This window comes from Oncorhynchus keta, chromosome 22 (genome assembly GCF_023373465.1).
Source record: "Oncorhynchus keta strain PuntledgeMale-10-30-2019 chromosome 22, Oket_V2, whole genome shotgun sequence".
Lineage (NCBI taxonomy): Eukaryota > Metazoa > Chordata > Actinopteri > Salmoniformes > Salmonidae > Oncorhynchus > Oncorhynchus keta.
Window position 1 is genome coordinate 14564111 of NC_068442.1, and position 17557 is coordinate 14581667.

The 17557-nt window shown below is 43.2% G+C and overlaps 1 long non-coding RNA gene across 1 annotated transcript; it reads right to left on the reverse strand.

The window, feature by feature from the left end:
- Positions 1–4183: 4183 nt before the first annotated feature.
- On the reverse strand, positions 4184–12465 carry LOC118400746 (uncharacterized). Its single transcript, XR_004829092.2, has 5 exons — positions 11918–12465; positions 8700–9357; positions 6396–6474; positions 6137–6201; positions 4184–5070 (listed from the first exon to the last, which is right to left on the reverse strand). It is a non-coding gene; the product is annotated as an uncharacterized LOC118400746 (long non-coding RNA).
- Between the last annotated feature and the right edge of the window lie 5092 nt (positions 12466–17557).

Sequence of the window (17557 nt, forward strand, 5' to 3'; positions counted from 1 at the left end):
CAGACGGGAGACTCTGGCGTCTCAGGACAGACGGGAGACTCTAGCAGCTCTGGGCAGGAGGAAGGCTCTGGCAGCGCTGGACAGGCGGGAGCACCTGTAGGGATGAGACAAAGAGACAGCCTGGTGCGGGGAGCTGCCACCGGAGGTCTGGTGCGTGGAGGTGGCACTGGGTAGACCGGACCATGCAGGTGCACTGGAGCTCTTGAGCACCGAGCCTGCCCAACCTTACCTGGTTGAATGCTCCCGGTAGCCAGGCCAGTGTGGCGAGGTGGAATAGCCCGCACTGGGCTGTGCTGGCGAACTGCGGACACCATGCGTAAGGCTGGTGCCATGTACACCGGCTCAAGGAGACGCACTGGAGACCTGATGTGTAGAGCCGGCTTCATGGCACCTGACTCGATGCCCACTCTAGCCCGGCCGATACAAGGAGCTGGAATGTACCGCACCGGGCTATGCACATGCACTGCGGAGACTGTGCGCTCCACCGCATAACACGGTGCCTGCCCGGTCCCTCTCGTTCTCCGGTAAGCACGGGAAGTTGGCGCAGGTCTCCTACCTTGCTTCTCCACACTGCCCGTGTGCTCCCCCCCCCCCCAATACATTTTTGGGGGCTGCCTCTCGGACTTCCAACCGCTCTGCCGTGCTAGCTCCTCATAATGCCGCCTCTCTGATTTCCCTGCCTCCAGCTCTGATTTGGGGCGGCGATATTCCCCTGGCTGTTCCCAGGGTCCTTTGCCGTCCAAAATCTCCTCCCAAGTCCTTTTCTCCAAGTATCGCTGCCTCTCCTGCTGCTGCTGCCTGTTACCATGCTGCTTGGTCCTTGGTTGGTGGGTGTTTCTGTAATGGCAGATCTCCTCTTCATCTGAAGAGGAGTAAGGATCGGACCAAGATGCAGCGTGGTAAGTGTCCATGATGTTTTTTAATAACGACAAATGAACACTCGAACAAAAACAATAAACGGTAATGTGAAACCCAGGCTTTTAAAAAAATTAACTAACGATCCTCTGTGGCTCTCTGGTGAAGTCAAGCTCTCTGGTAAAGTAAAGCTCTCTGGTAAAGTCAAGCTCTCTGGTAAAGTCAAGTATTTTGAATGACTTTATTTAGACAGTAGTAATAATATAATTTTGGCCAAACATACATTTAGTTTAGGGGAAACCAGCATCCGAACACTGTGCACCCGCCAACTTTCCTTTCTAATTCACAAGTTGCTGAAACCAGAAATCTGTATATAATGACGAGATGCTCATGTCTCTGCCCTAGCAATGCGAGTAGTTGTCCCAAAGGCGGGGATACAGGCGACAATCATATTATGCCCATAGAATCTCATTGGGCTTATTCATGACAGATTTTGTGAGAGTGAGTCCTCTCTCTTTGTCTCTCTGCTAAAACACTGCACCTCTGTCTTACAAAATGTAGCCCATGTATCTGATGCTGTCTGGCCAGAAAAAGTTTGTGCAGACAGCATCAGATACCTGATCTACACTTATGAAGACAGAGGGGCGCTGTTTCGTTTGCTCCCATACTTTATCTGAGATTGATGCTTCTTTCTGTCGGGGCGCGTGTCGGTAAAATAATTGATCAACAATTCAATATTTTATATGGACAGGCAAGGAGGTACAGTAGGACGGGCCAGGGCCCACCCATAGCACCCACCTAGGGCCCACCCATAGCAACGGCCCTGCCAATTCAGTAGGAATCCCTACTGTTGACCAATCACCGCAACCTAGTCTCAGAACATTTCATATTATTCTGTATGAAAATCTGAAACACTTAATTTAGTATGATATTTTACGTCTCATATGTATTAATTTGTGGATGTCCATCACCCTTTTCATATATGTTACGAATAACAGTTAAAGTAGTTGAAAAGTTGCTAATTAGCTAAACTGCTAAAGTTGTCGTTGTCGAAATCACAACTTTTGGGTTGCTAGATGTTCACTTTAAGTAACCATCGGTCCTATGTACCTATACCAAACGTAACATATTACACTAAATGGATTGTCTCAGATATACGTACAGAATAATAGAAAATGCTCTGAGATCAGGTTGATCACCAACGAAGGGGCGTAGACTTCGGCTACCGAACTTTGTCAAGCCTCAAGAAAATAAATGTGTGCGTTTGAACAGCCACAAAAAACCCTGCTGAACAATGACTAATAGCAAAATACGGAAGAGTATTAGGGCCTAGTGATGAGAAAAAATAAATAAACGGCGATATGTGGTGCATAATGGTACTTTAAAAAGTGGCAATATTTAGAGAATAAAGAGGAAATGTTTCAGGTTGTATCGACTTCAAGACAGTCTGAATGGCATCAATGAAGCCTACGGATTGTGTAGAATATAATAGAACTTTATTTTGCCAAGGACACAATTCATATATACATACAGTGGCGATTTTAGCATGTAAATCTTGGTGGAGCAAAACAAAAACAAAAAAATGGTGTGATGCATGCCAGCAAAGCCACAACACAACACTAAACAATACATTAATTGCACTTTAACGGTGACAAACGGTGCCCACAACCTGTTAGGGCTTTCACAAAGCTATCCCAACAGCAGAGCTTTCTTTTCAGCACCATGAAGTGAATCCTTACCACTGCTACACAGCGATACCCGTCATTCAACCTCAATTATTGCCTTTAAAAAAACATAGCTGATAAGGCTGACTTGCTTAAACGAATGTGGTTTCTACTGACAATCGAGATGTACAAACTATGGCATGAGGGGAGGACAAGCGGATAAGAGGCCATCCGTAATTTTGATTAAGACATTAATGAACGAACTAAGACGGACGTAGTCAATATAACTATTTGGTCAGCACTTTTGAAATGTACAGTGACAGAATTCAGAACATGGGCCGTTCTAACAGTGTTCTCCCTGTACATCAAGTCAGAAATGTAGGATAAATAAAGGGGTCATATAAGCAGACAATGAAAGCCCTTACAATATTCGATAATAAAGTTTCTCTAAAACAGACTACAGGCTACAAATTATGAGGGGGAAAGGGACCAGATGATTAGGGTGAGGCACAAAAGGCTACTAACAGCTTACTACACAACATACACTAAGTATTACTTTCTTAGCTCCAGTATACATATCTCCCTGACATATTACATCATTTATGCAGCAGCATACAATACATTGTTGGACTCACCTTGTTGTGTTGTGCTCACTTGAACAGGAAGGTGGAGCGATGGTCCTTCGTGGGGAAAGTTTGTCATCAAACTTTGTCATCAAAGTCAGGCATTCTCTGGATTTATGGTGCTTTCAAGACAACTGGGAACGCTGAAAAAAACACGGTTGAATCATGACGTCAGTGATCTTCATGTCAGAGCTCTAGAAAGAGGCCCGAGTTCCCCACTTGGAATTCCATGTTGTCTTGAACTCAATGAAGTCTGAGATTTCCCAGTTCAGAGTTTCCAGTTGTTTTGAACGCGGCAGAAGTCATGCTGGATTGACAGCATGGCCAATGTTGAATGTTCATTCTTTTAAGTTTGGAAAAGAGACCCTTAAACCAATACTTGGACCACACACCCACTCCACTGAATTGCAGGCTAGTGATTGCTTTGCAAGGCTTGCAGTTACCCACCGATTCCTTCCAAACCACTCATTGTTGAATTTGCGATTTCCAACTTGTTTATGTCCAATGGCCGATAAGCACCATTACGTTTTATCTATTTTTTCTCGTCATAATTTTGTCTTCATATGACAAGGATTTGCCAGTAGATTGTCAACTTGATTCATGCTTGCTAGCTAAGATTTTGAAAGTATGATGTTGACATGATCAAAGCTAAGGTACATATAACATGAATTGACTTAATTTTATCTGTGGGCAATGACCTTGAGCCTTCTTGGAAGGGCACTTCTAATATAACTCTATAGCAGCACCCAAGGGGCTTTAATTTTCCAGCTCTACCTGTAGATTTTGCAGTGACGTAGTGTCCCCATGAGTGACAGAACAGAGCCAATCACGGCACAACTAGAAAACATGACCAACTCCTACGCTCCATATTCCCCGCTGGCTACCCCACCACCACAGAAAGCACTGAGCTAGGCTGAAACACCGGCATTTTGGAGCTGCCTTACTCAGGAAAGCAAAAAAAGAGACCATGTTTGTATGCGGCTTTATTAACTCAATGATTATTTTGTTTTACATTGTTTGCAAACTGATATGTGACACGTATTAATGCCAAAATGGTGTGCAAAACAGCAACACAAAAAAACTTTTTTTTATTATTTGTTTTTCTTAGCTAAACAGGTGGGGCTCAAAACAGGTGGGGCTCTGCCACTGTATACATACATAGAGCGTAGTTATTACCAAGCATGAGTCACCACACTGTAGCCTATACATTGGATATATTCAATGATAATGCACGACCTTGAAAAAAATAAAGGTGCGGTTCAATTATGAATGTATGTGAGACATTATTTTTCAGTCATATCCAATAGGAGTATTAAACTCCAGTCTTTGAATGATGCTGTGTCTGCGTGTATGTATTACTATTATACACTTCGACAGTGTATACCAATCCTGGTTCTGGGACATCAATGGTTACACATTCTCACTCTGCAACTCAGCAGATGACAACAGTAGTAGGCCTGATTACAAACAATGATGAGACAGCCTACAGGGAGGAGGTGAGGGCCCTGGGAGAGTGGTGCCAGGAAAATAACTCTCCCTCAACAAAATGGAGCTGATCGTGGACTTCAGGAAACAGCAGAGGGAGCACGGGCCTATCCACATCAACGGGACCGCAGAGGAGAAGGTGGAAAGTTTTAAATTCCTCAGCGTACACATCACTGACAATCTTGAATGGTCCACCCACAGACAGTGTGGTGAAGAAGGTGCAAAAACTCCTTCAACCTCAGGAAGCTGAAGAAATTCAGCTTGGCACCTAAGACCCTCACAAATCTTTACAGATACACAATTGAGAGCATCCTGTCGGGCTGTATCGCCACCTCGTATGGCAACTGCACCGCCTGCAACCACAGGGCTCTCCAGAGGGTGGTGCGGTTGGTCCAACGCATCACCAGGGGCACACTGCCTGCCCTCCAGGACACCTACAGCACCTGATGTCACAGGAAGGCCAAAAAGATAATCAAGGACATCAACTACCCAAGCCACGGCCTGTAAACCCTGCTATCATCCAGAAGGCAAGTCAGTACAGGTGCATGAAAGCTGGGACCAAGAGACTGAAAAACTGCTTCTGTCTTATGGCAATCAGAATGTTAAATAGCTTCCACCTGGTTACTTAACCCTGCACCTTAGAGGCTGCTGCCCTATGTACATAGACATGGAAATCACTGATCACTTTAATAATGGAACACTAGTCACTTTAATAATGTTTACATACTGCTTTACTCATTTCATATGTATATACTGTATTCGACTGTATTTTAGTCAATGCCACTCCGACATTGCTCGGTCTAATATTTATAGATTTCTTAGTTCCATTCTTTTAGATGTGTGCGTATTGCTGTAAATTGTTAGATACTACTGCACTGTTGGAGCAAGGAACACAAGCATTTCACTACAACTGAAATAACATCTGCCAAATATGTGTATGTGACCAATAAAATTGTATTTTATTTGATAGACTAGAACACATGATTTAACTAGTTAAAGGCTGACTTGTAATTCATATATACAGAACCAGAATTTTAAAAAACAGTACACTTCCTATGCACCATGTAAATTCTCTAAAACAGGTTAATCTCAATATCTAATTAAATTCATCTGCACTGATCTGAGGACAAATGATAGGTGTAGTATTTCATCAAATGAGAGACTTGATTTCAACCATTAAAGAATATGAACCAATTCCAGTAGAGAATGTGAAAAGCTTTACTGAAAGAAGTTCATTATCCAAGTGATATAAATACATACATTATGAATACTATAATATTATAAAAACAAGTTCAATCTGTACTTCAATGCACATCTGGTGTGCATCATAAAAACAGAGGAAGAAAGGAGAGGTGGGGAGAGAGGTATGAGAAATAGTGTAAAAGACAGAAAGGGAAAGAGATAAGAACAGAGAAGACAGCAGAATGATGAATGAAATGCAGTGCAACTAAACTCCATAGTCTAAGGTCATCACAATTACATAATAGTGTCTCTAGCGCTGTCTCCTACCCAAGCATTGGGCCCCCAATTGGCCCGAGGGTTGGGAGTTGTCATCCGCTCACATCAAAAGATACCTGCAGATGAGACAGATGGAGAGATATAATTTAAAAAAATAAAGCTTAATCATGCTAACACTGTCAGTCATCATAATCATCAGGACGTGAAATGCAAAACTGACTTTGGATCATTAACTCTGGGACATCTACATCTGTATTTCAATGTAAAGCATCTCCTTACTTCCTGTTGACCCGACCAAGTGACCTCTCACCTCTGATCATGCTGTGCTCTCTGTGTCAGGCAGTTCAGAAGCGGGAGAGGGTCACAGATACAGCCGATGTCAAGGGATTCTTCCGTCGAAGGAGAGGCGGACCAAAATGCAGCATGGTTATAATTCATGGTTCTTTAATAAAGAAACTATACATGAATAAACTACAAAAACAAGAAATGTGAAAACCCAAAACAGTCCCGTGTGGTACAAATACTGACACAGGAGACAATCACCCACAAAACCCAACACCAAACAGGCTACCTAAATATGGTTCCCAATCAGAGACAATGACTAACACCTGCCTCTGATTGAAAACCATATCAGGCCAAACACAGAAACAGACAAACTAGACACACAACATAGAATGCCCACTCAGATCACACCCTGACCAAACAAAACATAGAAACATACAAAGCAAACTATGGTCAGGGTGTGACAGCCAATATAACCTAGAGGATTTAGGGAGAAGGGGGAGAGGGATGAAGTGAAGGAGAGACTGTCATTGGGAAAATAAGGTAGTTAAAGAGAGTGTTCAACAGTAATCTGTGTGTGTGACCTCACCTTGTGTCAACACTGAGTGGATACAGAGTATTTTATATTGAAAAACATGCATAGACACACAAGAACAAACAATAAAGCGTAGTTACATACAGTGCCTTGCGAAAGTATTCGGCCCCCTTGAACTTTGCGAACTTTTGCCACATTTCAGGCTTCAAACATAAAGATATAAAACTGTATTTTTTTGTGAAGAATCAACAACAAGTGGGACACAATCATGAAGTGGAACGACATTTATTGGATATTTCAAACTTTTTTAACAAATCAAAAACTGAAAAATTGGGCGTGCAAAATTATTCAGCACCCTTAAGTTAATACTTTGTAGCGCCACCTTTTGCTGCGATTACACCTGTAAGTCGCTTGGGGTATGTCTCTATCAGTTTTGCACATCGAGAGACTGACATTTTTTCCCATTGCTCCTTGCAAAACAGCTCGAGCTCAGTGAGGTTGGATGGAGAGCATTTGTGAACAGCAGTTTTCAGTTCTTTCCACAGATTCTCGATTGGATTCAGGTCTGGACTTTGACTTGGCCATTCTAACACCTGGATATGTTTATTTTTGAACCATTCCATTGTAGATTTTGCTTTATGTTTTGGATCATTGTCTTGTTGGAAGACAAATCTCCGTCCCAGTCTCAGGTCTTTTGCAGACTCCATCAGGTTTTCTTCCAGAATGGTCCTGTATTTGGCTCCATCCATCTTCCCATCAATTTTAACCATCTTCCCTGTCCCTGCTGAAGAAAAGCAGGCCCAAACCATGATGCTGCCACCACCATGTTTGACAGTGGGGATGGTGTGTTCAGGGTGATGAGCTGTGTTGCTTTTACGCCAAACATAACGTTTTGCATTGTTGACAAAAAGTTCAATTTTGGTTTCATCTGACCAGAGCACCTTCTTCCACATGTTTGGTGTGTCTCCCAGGTGGCTTGTGGCAAACTTTAAACTACACTTTTATGGATATCTTTAAGAAATGGCTTTCTTCTTGCCACTCTTCCATAAAGGCCAGATTTGTGCAATATACGACTGATTGTTGTCCTATGGACAGAGTCTCCCACCTCAGCTGTAGATCTCTGCAGTTCATCCAGAGTGATCATGGGCCTCTTGGCTGCATCTCTGATCAGTCTTCTCCTTGAATGAGCTGAAAGTTTAGAGGGACGGCCAGGTCTTGGTAGATTTGCAGTGGTCTGATACTCCTTCCATTTCAATATTATCGCTTGCACAGTGCTCCTTGGGATGTTTAAAGCTTGGGAAATCTTTTTGTATCCAAATCCGGCTTTAAACTTCTTCACAACAGTATCTCGGACCTGCCTGGTGTGTTCCTTGTTCTTCATGATGCTCTCTGCGCTTTTAACAGACCTCTGAGACTATTACAGTGCAGGTGCATTTATACGGAGACTTGATTACACAGGTGGATTGTATTTATCATCATTAGTCATTTAGGTCAACATTGGATCATTTAGAGATCCTCACTGAACTTCTGGAGAGAGTTTGCTGCACTGAAAGTAAAGGTGCTGAATAATTTTGCACGCCCAATTTTTCAGTTTTTGATTTGTTAAAAAAGTTTGAAATATCCAATAAATGTCATTCCACTTCATGATTGTGTCCCATTTGTTGTTGATTCTTCACAAAAAAAATACAGTTTTATATCTTTATGTTTGAAGCCTGAAATGTGGCTAAAGGTCGCAAAGTTCAAGGGGGCCGAATACTTTCGCAAGGCACTGTAAATATAAATAATGGAGTGTCTTACCATTCTCCATGGTTGGTCCTCTTGCCTATTCTCTGAAAGTAGAAGGAGCCACATCTATACACCTGATCCTGCTTACTGAACAACACAATACATCAATCAGATTGATACAATGTAGGTGTGGGTTGTAGGGTGTCTAATTGTTCTATATTTTTCCAATCTTAAAAGAGCCTGTTTTTGTACAGTCGAAGGGCAAGAAAATGGGATTTGAATAACTGCAGTTGACATAGCTAAGTAAATGGAAGAATTCCCCCACGAGGCAGTCTCAGATGGTCCTGGTCACCCAACCGTGCAGTGCCCTACACGGTAACTGTAGGCAATCGTTTTGATGGAATCTCCAGTTGCAAGATATCTGTAGGAATATGGAAGATAATGTAATTACTAGACTTTTACATCACCAGGTTATTGTGGATTACTACACTATAATATATCTTAAAACAAATCATGATAACATTGGATAGATAGATGCATGAGCACACACATGTGCATGTATAGCATGTGACAAATGCAGGATCATATCAAGGATAGCATCACAAATGAATACATAAATACCACTTGAAGCTAAGGCAAAAAACAAACATGTACACCCCTTTGAGTCCCCAGGACCAGACTGAGAACCACGGCTCTTCATCTGCATACAGGCCGTCACAGCTTTCTGTGTCTGAGGACAAGAAACATAATTATGTAATGATCCTCTTCCTGTAAATGACTGGAACAAAGCGTGGTACGTGTTCATGATATTTTATTAAATCAGAACACTTGAACAAAAATAACAAAGAGAAAAATGAACAGTTATGTAAGGAAACTAAACTATACAGAAAACAAATACCCACCACAAAAACCCTGTGGGAAAAAGCTACCTAAGTATGTTTCCCAATCAGAGACAACAATAGACAGCTGTCCCTGATTGAGAACCATAACCGGCCAAAACAAAGAAATACAAAAACATAGAAAAAGGAACATAGAATGCCCAACCAAATCACACCCTGACCAAACCAAAATAGAGACATAAAAAGCTCTAAGGTCAGGGCGTGACAAATTCATTATACTCAAATTAGACATCACTGAATATTATACTACTATTACCTCTGTCCTCACTTCTTTCTAGGGAGTGGAACTACACAAAAGTACCTGCCCTATTCAGAATAGCCTACTCTTTCTCTTCTTTGACAGTTGGAGCTGCTATCCTTTCACTCGCTTCCATGGCTGTTAGCCAGCTACCTTCAAATGCATTTGTAGTTTGTTTTTTACAATGATAAATACATCAAGATAGCTAGCTAAAATGAAGTTAGGTTGATGGTGACATTTAATTCACTTAGCTAGCCAGCTATAAAGTTGTCTAGCTAGCTAGCTACGTTAGCAGTTAATTTGAGTTAGCCTGTACTGTAGCTAGTTAATAATACAGTCGTGGCCAAACGTTTTGAGGATGACACAAACATTAATTTTCACAAAGTCTGGTGCCTCAGTTTGTATGATGGAAATTTGCATATACTCCAGAATGTTATGAAGAGTGGTCAGATGAATTGAAATTAATTGCAAAGTCCCTCTTTGCCATGCAAATGAACCAAATCCCCCAAAAAGCATTTCCAGTGCATTTCCACTGCATTTCAACCCTGCCACAAAAGGACCAGTTGACATCATGTCAGTGATTCTCTCATTAACACAGGTGTGAGTGTTGACGAGGACAAGGCTGGAGATGACTCTATCATGCTGATTGAGTTTGAATAACAGACTGGAAGCTTCAAGAGGAGGGTGGTGCTTGGAATCATTGCTCTTTCTGCACGCACAGTGAGGCCAAGACTTTTGGAGGATGGCCTGGTGTAAAAGAAGGGCAGCAAAGAAGCCACTTCTCTCCAGGAAAAACATCAGGGACAGACTGATATTCTGCAAAAGGTACAGGGATTGGACTGCTGAAGACTGGGGTAAAGTCATTTTTTTCTGATGAATCCCCTTTCCGATGGTATGGGGCATCCGGAAAAAAGCTTGTCCGGAGAAGACAAGGTGAGCGCTACCATCAGGCCTGTGTCATACCAACAGTAAAGCATCCTGAGACCATTCATGTGTGGGGTTGCTTCTCCGCCAAGGGAGTGGGCTCACTCACAATTTTGCTTAAGAACACAGCCATGAATAAAGCATGGTACCAACACATCCTCCGAGAGCAACTTCTCTCAACCATCCAGGAACAGTTTGTTGACAAACAATGCCTTTTCCAGCATGATGGAGCACCTTGCCATAAGGCAAAAGTGATAACTAAGTGGCTCGGGGAACAAAACATCGATATTTTGGGTCCATGGCCAGGAAACTCCCCAGACCTTAATCCCATTGAGAATTTGTGGTCAATCCTCAAGAGGTGGGTGGACAAACAAAACCCCAGAAATTCTGACAAACTCCAAGCAATGATTATGCAAGAATGGGCTGCCATCAGTCAGGATGTGGCCCAGAAGTAAATTGACAGCATGCCAGGGCGGATTGCAGAGGTCTTGAAAACGAAGGGTCAACACTGCAAATATTGACTCTTTGCATCAACTTCATGTAATTGTCAATAAAAGCCTTTGACACTTATTGAAATGCTTGTAATTATACTTCAGTATTCCATAGTAACATCTGACAAACATTTCTAAAGACACTGAAGCAGCAAACTTTGTGGAAATTAATATTTGTGTCATTCTCAAACCTTTTGGCCACGACTGTACATTTTTACATTTTCAAAATATATTTACTTACAGTACTTGAATATGTTCTCCCAGCTATGTGGATGATTGGAAACAGGGCAGCAAAGTTTGTTTGTCATGAGAGCAGTTTAGAGCATTATGACTATTTATGGGTGAATACATTAATGAAATGGAGAACGGATTAAACTATTTACCCATTTAATAACCAGACCTTATTGATGCACAACAGAACTGCTGTTATATGCTGCCACATATTGCCAGCACGCCCACAAGCAAGCCACTTTGGGCGGACTAAGCGGCACTCAGCATTTACCGCATGTAAGTGTACACAGGAATCATGGGGAAAAGTCCACAATGAAACTGATATTAAATATGAAGAATGATACATTTGCATCTGTTGGCCATCAAGTAGCCTATTAATTCTATGTTATTGTAGACTACTGTAGCCTCCTACCATTCGATACAATATGTTGCAATGGCGATAATGTTGCTGTTACCGTCTCTTATGACCGAAAAGAGCTTCTGGACATCAGAACTGCGATTGCTCACCTCAAACTGGACGAAGAGTTCTTCTTCTTCAGACAGGAGGGATATACAACAACAAACACCCGACCAGGCCGAGATCCCCGGGATTCGCTGGAGAAGGAAATGGAAATTTAGTGGAAAAAGATCCGGGTGCCTTGTGAGGATCAGGCGACGAGTGGATAATCTGCCCTTACCTTCCATCCTGCTAGCTAATGTTCATTTGCTGGAAAATAAATGGGACGAACTGAAATCATGTATATCCTACCAACGGGACATTAAAAACTGTAAAATCGTATGTTTCACCGAGCCGTGGCTGAACGACGACATTAAGAACATACAGCTGGCAGGTTATACACTCCATCAGCAGGACAGAACAGCAGCCTCTGGTAAGACACAGGGCGGGGCCTATGCATATATGTGAACAACAGCTGCTGGACAATGTCTAAGGAAGTCTCTAGGTTTTGCCTGAGGTAGAGTATCTATCTACCTCTATCTACACTATCTACCTTGAGAGTTTTCATCTTTATTTGCCATAGCTGTCTACATACCAAAACACAGACCGATGCTGGCACTAAAACCACGCTCAATAAGCAAACAGGAAAGCGCTCATCCAGAAGTGGCACTCCTAGTGGCTGGGGACTTTAATGCAGGGACACTTAAATCAGTTTTACCTCATTTCTATCAGCATGTTAAATGTGCAACCAGAGGGAAAAAAATCTAGACCACCTTTGCTCCACAAACAAAGACGCGTACAACCCTCTCCCTCGCCCTCCATTTGGCAAATCTAATTCTATCCCCCTGATTCCTGCTTACAAGCAAAAATTAAAGCAGGAAGCACTAGTGACTCTGTCTATAAAAAAGTGGTCAGATGAAGCAGATCCTAAACTACAGGACTGCTTTGCTAGCACAGACTGGATTATGTTCCGGGATTCTCCCGATGGCATTGAGGAGTTCACCACATCAGTCACAGGCTTTATCAATAAGTGGATCAAGGACGTCATCCCCACAGTGACTGTATGTACATTCCCCAACCAGAAGCCATGGATTACAGGCAACATTCACACTATTCTAAAGGGTAGAGCTGCCCCTTTCAAGGAGCGGGACTCTAACCCAGAAGTTTAGAAGAAATCCCTCTATGCTCTCCGACTAACCATCAAACAGGCAAAGCATCAATACAGGAGTAAGATCGAATCGTACTATACTGGAGCCGCCGCTCGTCAGATGTGGCAGGGCTTGCAAACTATTACAGACTACAAAGGGAAGTACAGCCGAGAGCTTCCCAGTGACACGAGCCTACCAGATGAGCTAAATAACTTCTCTCCTCGCTTCAAGGAAAGTAATACTGAAACATGCATGAGAGCATCAGCTGTTCCGGACGACTGTGTGATCATGCTCTCCGCAGCCGATGTGAGAAAAACTTTCAAAAAAGGTCAACATTCACAAGGCCACAGGGCAGACGGATTACCAGGATGTGTACTCCAAGCATGCACTGACCAACTGGCAAGTGTCTTCACTGACATTTTCAACCTCTCCCTGTCTGAGTCTGTAATACCAACATGTTTCAAGCAGACCACCATAATCCCTGTGCACAAGAACACTAAGGTAACCTGCCGAAATGATTACCAACCCGAGCACTCACGTCTGTAGCCATGAAAGGCTTTGAAAGGCTGGTCATGGCTCACATCCACACCACATCCACACCATTATCCCAGAAACCCAAGACCCACTCCAATTTGCAGAGACCTGACTGTGTGGTGCAAGGACAACAACCTCTCCCTCAACATGATCAAGACAAAGGAGATGAATGTGGACTACAGGAAAAGAAGGCCAGAGCAAGCCTCCATTCTCATTGACGGGGCTGTAGTGGAGCAGGTTGTGAGATTCAAGATCCTTGGCGTCCACATCACCAACAAACTAACATGGTGCAAGCACACCAAGACAGTTGTGAAGAGGGCACGACAAAACCTATTCCCCCTCAGGAGACTGAAAATATTTGGCATGGGTTCGCAGAACGGTTTTACAGCTGCACCATCGAGAGCATCCTGACGGGTTGCGTCACTGCCTGGTAGGGCAACTGCTCGGCCTCTGACCGCAAGACACTACAGGATAGTGTAGTGGGTACGGTCAAGTACATCGCTGGGGTCAAGCTTCCTGCCATCCAGGAACTCTACACCAGGCGGTGTCAGAGGAAGGCCCTAAAAATTGTCAAAAACTCCAGCCACCCTAGTCATAGACTGTTCTCTCTGCTACCGCACGGCAAGCGGTACCGGAGCGTCAAGTCTAGGTCCAAGAGGCTCCTAAATAGCTTCTATCTCCAAGCCAGACTCCTGAATAGCTAATCAAATGGCTACCCAGACTATTTGCATTCCCCCCCAGAACGCTGCTGCTATCTCTGTTATTATCTATGCATAGTTACTTAAATAACTCTACCTACATGTACATATTACCTCAATTACCTTGACACCGGTGCCCCCGCACATCGACTCTGTACTGGTACCCCCTGTATATAACCACGCTATTGTTATTTACTGCTGCTCTTTAATTATTAGTTATTCTTATCTGTTGGTTTTTTTGGGGGTATTTTCTTGCTATCCAGGTCTGTGCCTAAGCTTCTACTTTTAAAAATCCACCTTTCCAGAAATGTCTCTCACTGTTGCCGCTTGTTATACAGACCCCCTCAGCCCCCAGATGTGCCCTGGATACCATATGTGAATTAATTGCCCCCATTTATCTTCAGAGTTTGTACTGTTAGGTCACCTATAAACTGAGATATCCATAACACCCCGGCCGTCCTACAATCTAAGCTAGATGCCCTCAATCTCACCCAAAGTATCTTGGAACCTACCAGGTACAACCCCAAATCTGTAAACACGGGCACCCTCATAGATATCATCCTGACCAACCTGCCCTCTAAATACACCTCTGCTGTCTTCAACCAGGATCTCAGCGATCACTGCTTCATTGTCTGCGTCCGTAATGGGTCCGCGGTCAAACAACCCTCCCTCAGTTTTTGATCACTGTCAAAACACTTCAGCGAGCAGGCCTTTCTAATCGAGTATCCTGGAAGGATATTGATCTCATTCCGTCAGTAGAGGATGCCTGGTCGTTCTTTAAAAGTAATTTCCTCACCATCGTAAATAAGCATGCCCCATTGAAGAAATTTGGAACCAGGAACAGATACAGCCCTTGGTTCACTCCAGACCTGACTGCCCTTGATCAGCACAAAAACATCCTGTGGTTTTCTGCATTAGCATCGAATAACACCCGCGATATGCAACTTTTCAGGGAAATTAGGAACCAATATACACAGGCAGTTAGGAAAGCAAAGGCAAGCTTTTTCAAAGAGAAATTTGCATCCTGTAGCACAAACTCCAAAAAGTTCTGGGACACTGTAAAGTCCATGGAGTATAAGAGCACCTCCTCCAGCTGCCCAAGAAACACTGTCACCGCCGATAAATCCACGATAATTGAGAAATTCAATAAGCATTTTTCTACGGCTGGCCATGCTTTCCACCTGGCTACCCCTACCACGGTCATAAGCTCTTCACCCCCTACAGCAACTTGGCCAAGCCTCCCCATATCTCCTTCACCAAAATCCAGATAGCTGATGTTCTGAATGAGCTGAAAAATCTAGACCCCAACAAATCAGCTGGACTAGACCATCTGGACCCTCTCTTTCTAAAATGATCCACCGCAATTGTTGCAACCCCTATTACTAGCCTGCTCAACCTCTCTTTCGTATCGTCTGAGATCCCCAAAGATTGGAAAGCTGCCTCGGTCATCCCCCTCTTCAAAGGGGAGACACCCTAGACCCAAACTGTTACAGACCTAAGGCCTTTCTAAAGTATTCGAAAGCCAAGTTAACAAACAGATCACCGACCATTTCAAATCCCACCGCACCTTCTCCACTATGCAATCTGGTTTCAGAGCTGGTCATGGGTGCACCTCAGCCACGCTCAAGGTCCTAAACGACATCATAACTGCCATCGATAAAAGACAATACTGTACAGCGTATTCATCGACCAATCACTGCATTCTTATAGACAGACTCAACAGTCTCGGTTTCTCAAATGACTGCCTTGCCTGGTTCACCAACCACTTCTCAGACAGAGTTCCGTGTGTCAAATCGGAGGGACTGTTTCCGGATACCTGGCAGTCTCTATGGGGGTGCCACAGGGTTCAATTCTCGGGCCGACTCTTTTTTCTGTATACATCAATGATGTCGCTTTTGCTGCTGGTGATTCTCTGATCCACCTCTACGCAGATGACACCATTCTGTATACTTCTGGCCCTTCTTTGGACACTGTGTTAACTGACCTCCAGACGAGCTTCAATGCCATACAACACTCCTTCCATGGCCTCCAACTGCTCTTAAATGCAAATAAAACTAAATGCATGCTCTTCAACCGATCGCTGCCTGCACCTGCCCGCCCGTCTAGTATCACTACTCTGGACGATTCTGACTTGGAATATGTGGACAACTACAAATACCTAGGTGTCTGGTTAGACTGTAAACTCTTCTTCTAGACTCACATTAAGCATCTCCAATCCAAAATTAAATCTAGAATTGGCTTCCTATTTCGCAACAAAGCATCCTTCACTCATACTGCCAAGCATATCCTAATAAAACGGACTATCCTGCCGATCCTTGACTTTGGCGATGTAATTTACAAAATAGCCTCCAACACTCTACTCAGCAAATTGGATGCAGTCTATCACAGTGCCATCCCTTCTGTCACCAAAACCCCATATACTACCCACCACTGCAACCTGTATGCTCTCGTTGGCTGGCCCTCACTTCATATTCGTCGCCAAACCCACTGGCTCCAGGTCATCTATAAGTCTTTGCTAGGTAAATCCCTGCCTTATCTCAGCTCACTGGTCACCATAGCAGCATCCACCCGTAGCATGTGATCCAGCAGGTATATTTCACTGGTCACCCCCAAAGCCAATTCCTCCTTTGGCCGCCTTTCCTTCCAGTTATCTGCTGCCAATGACTGGAAAGAATTGCAAAAATCAATGAAGCTGGAGACCCATATGTCCCTCACTAACTTTAAGCACCAGCTGTCAGAGCAGCTCACAGATCACTGCACCTGTACATAGCCCATCCAACTACCTCATCCCCATACTGTTTTTGTTGTTGCTCCTTTGTATCCCAGTATCTCTACTTGCACATCTATCACTCCAGTGTTTAATTGCTAAATTGTAATTATTTTGCCACTATGGCCTATTTGTTGCCTTGCCTCCCTTATCTTACCTCATTTGCACACACTGTATATTGACTTTTTCCCCCCTCTAATGTTTTATTGACTGTATGTTTGCTTATTCCATGTGTAACTCTGTGTCGTTGTTTGAGTCGCACAGCTTTGCTTTATCTTGGCCAGGTCACAGTTGTAAATGAGAACTTGTTTTCAACTAGCCTACCTGGTTAAATAAAGGTTAAATAAAATAATAATAATAACCAAATTGTTTCCTTTTATACTCAGCTGTGCCTTGCAAGTGCTACAACCAACTGATTTGGTTATCAAACCTCTAGTTTTGAAACAGCCTATAATAGGGTCTGAGAAGAACAATATTGGCAGGCAATATTGGAATTACATTTGTAATTCATACAGAACTCGTTTTATTAGGTTCAAGTTAGGCCTACATTTTTAAACACGTTTT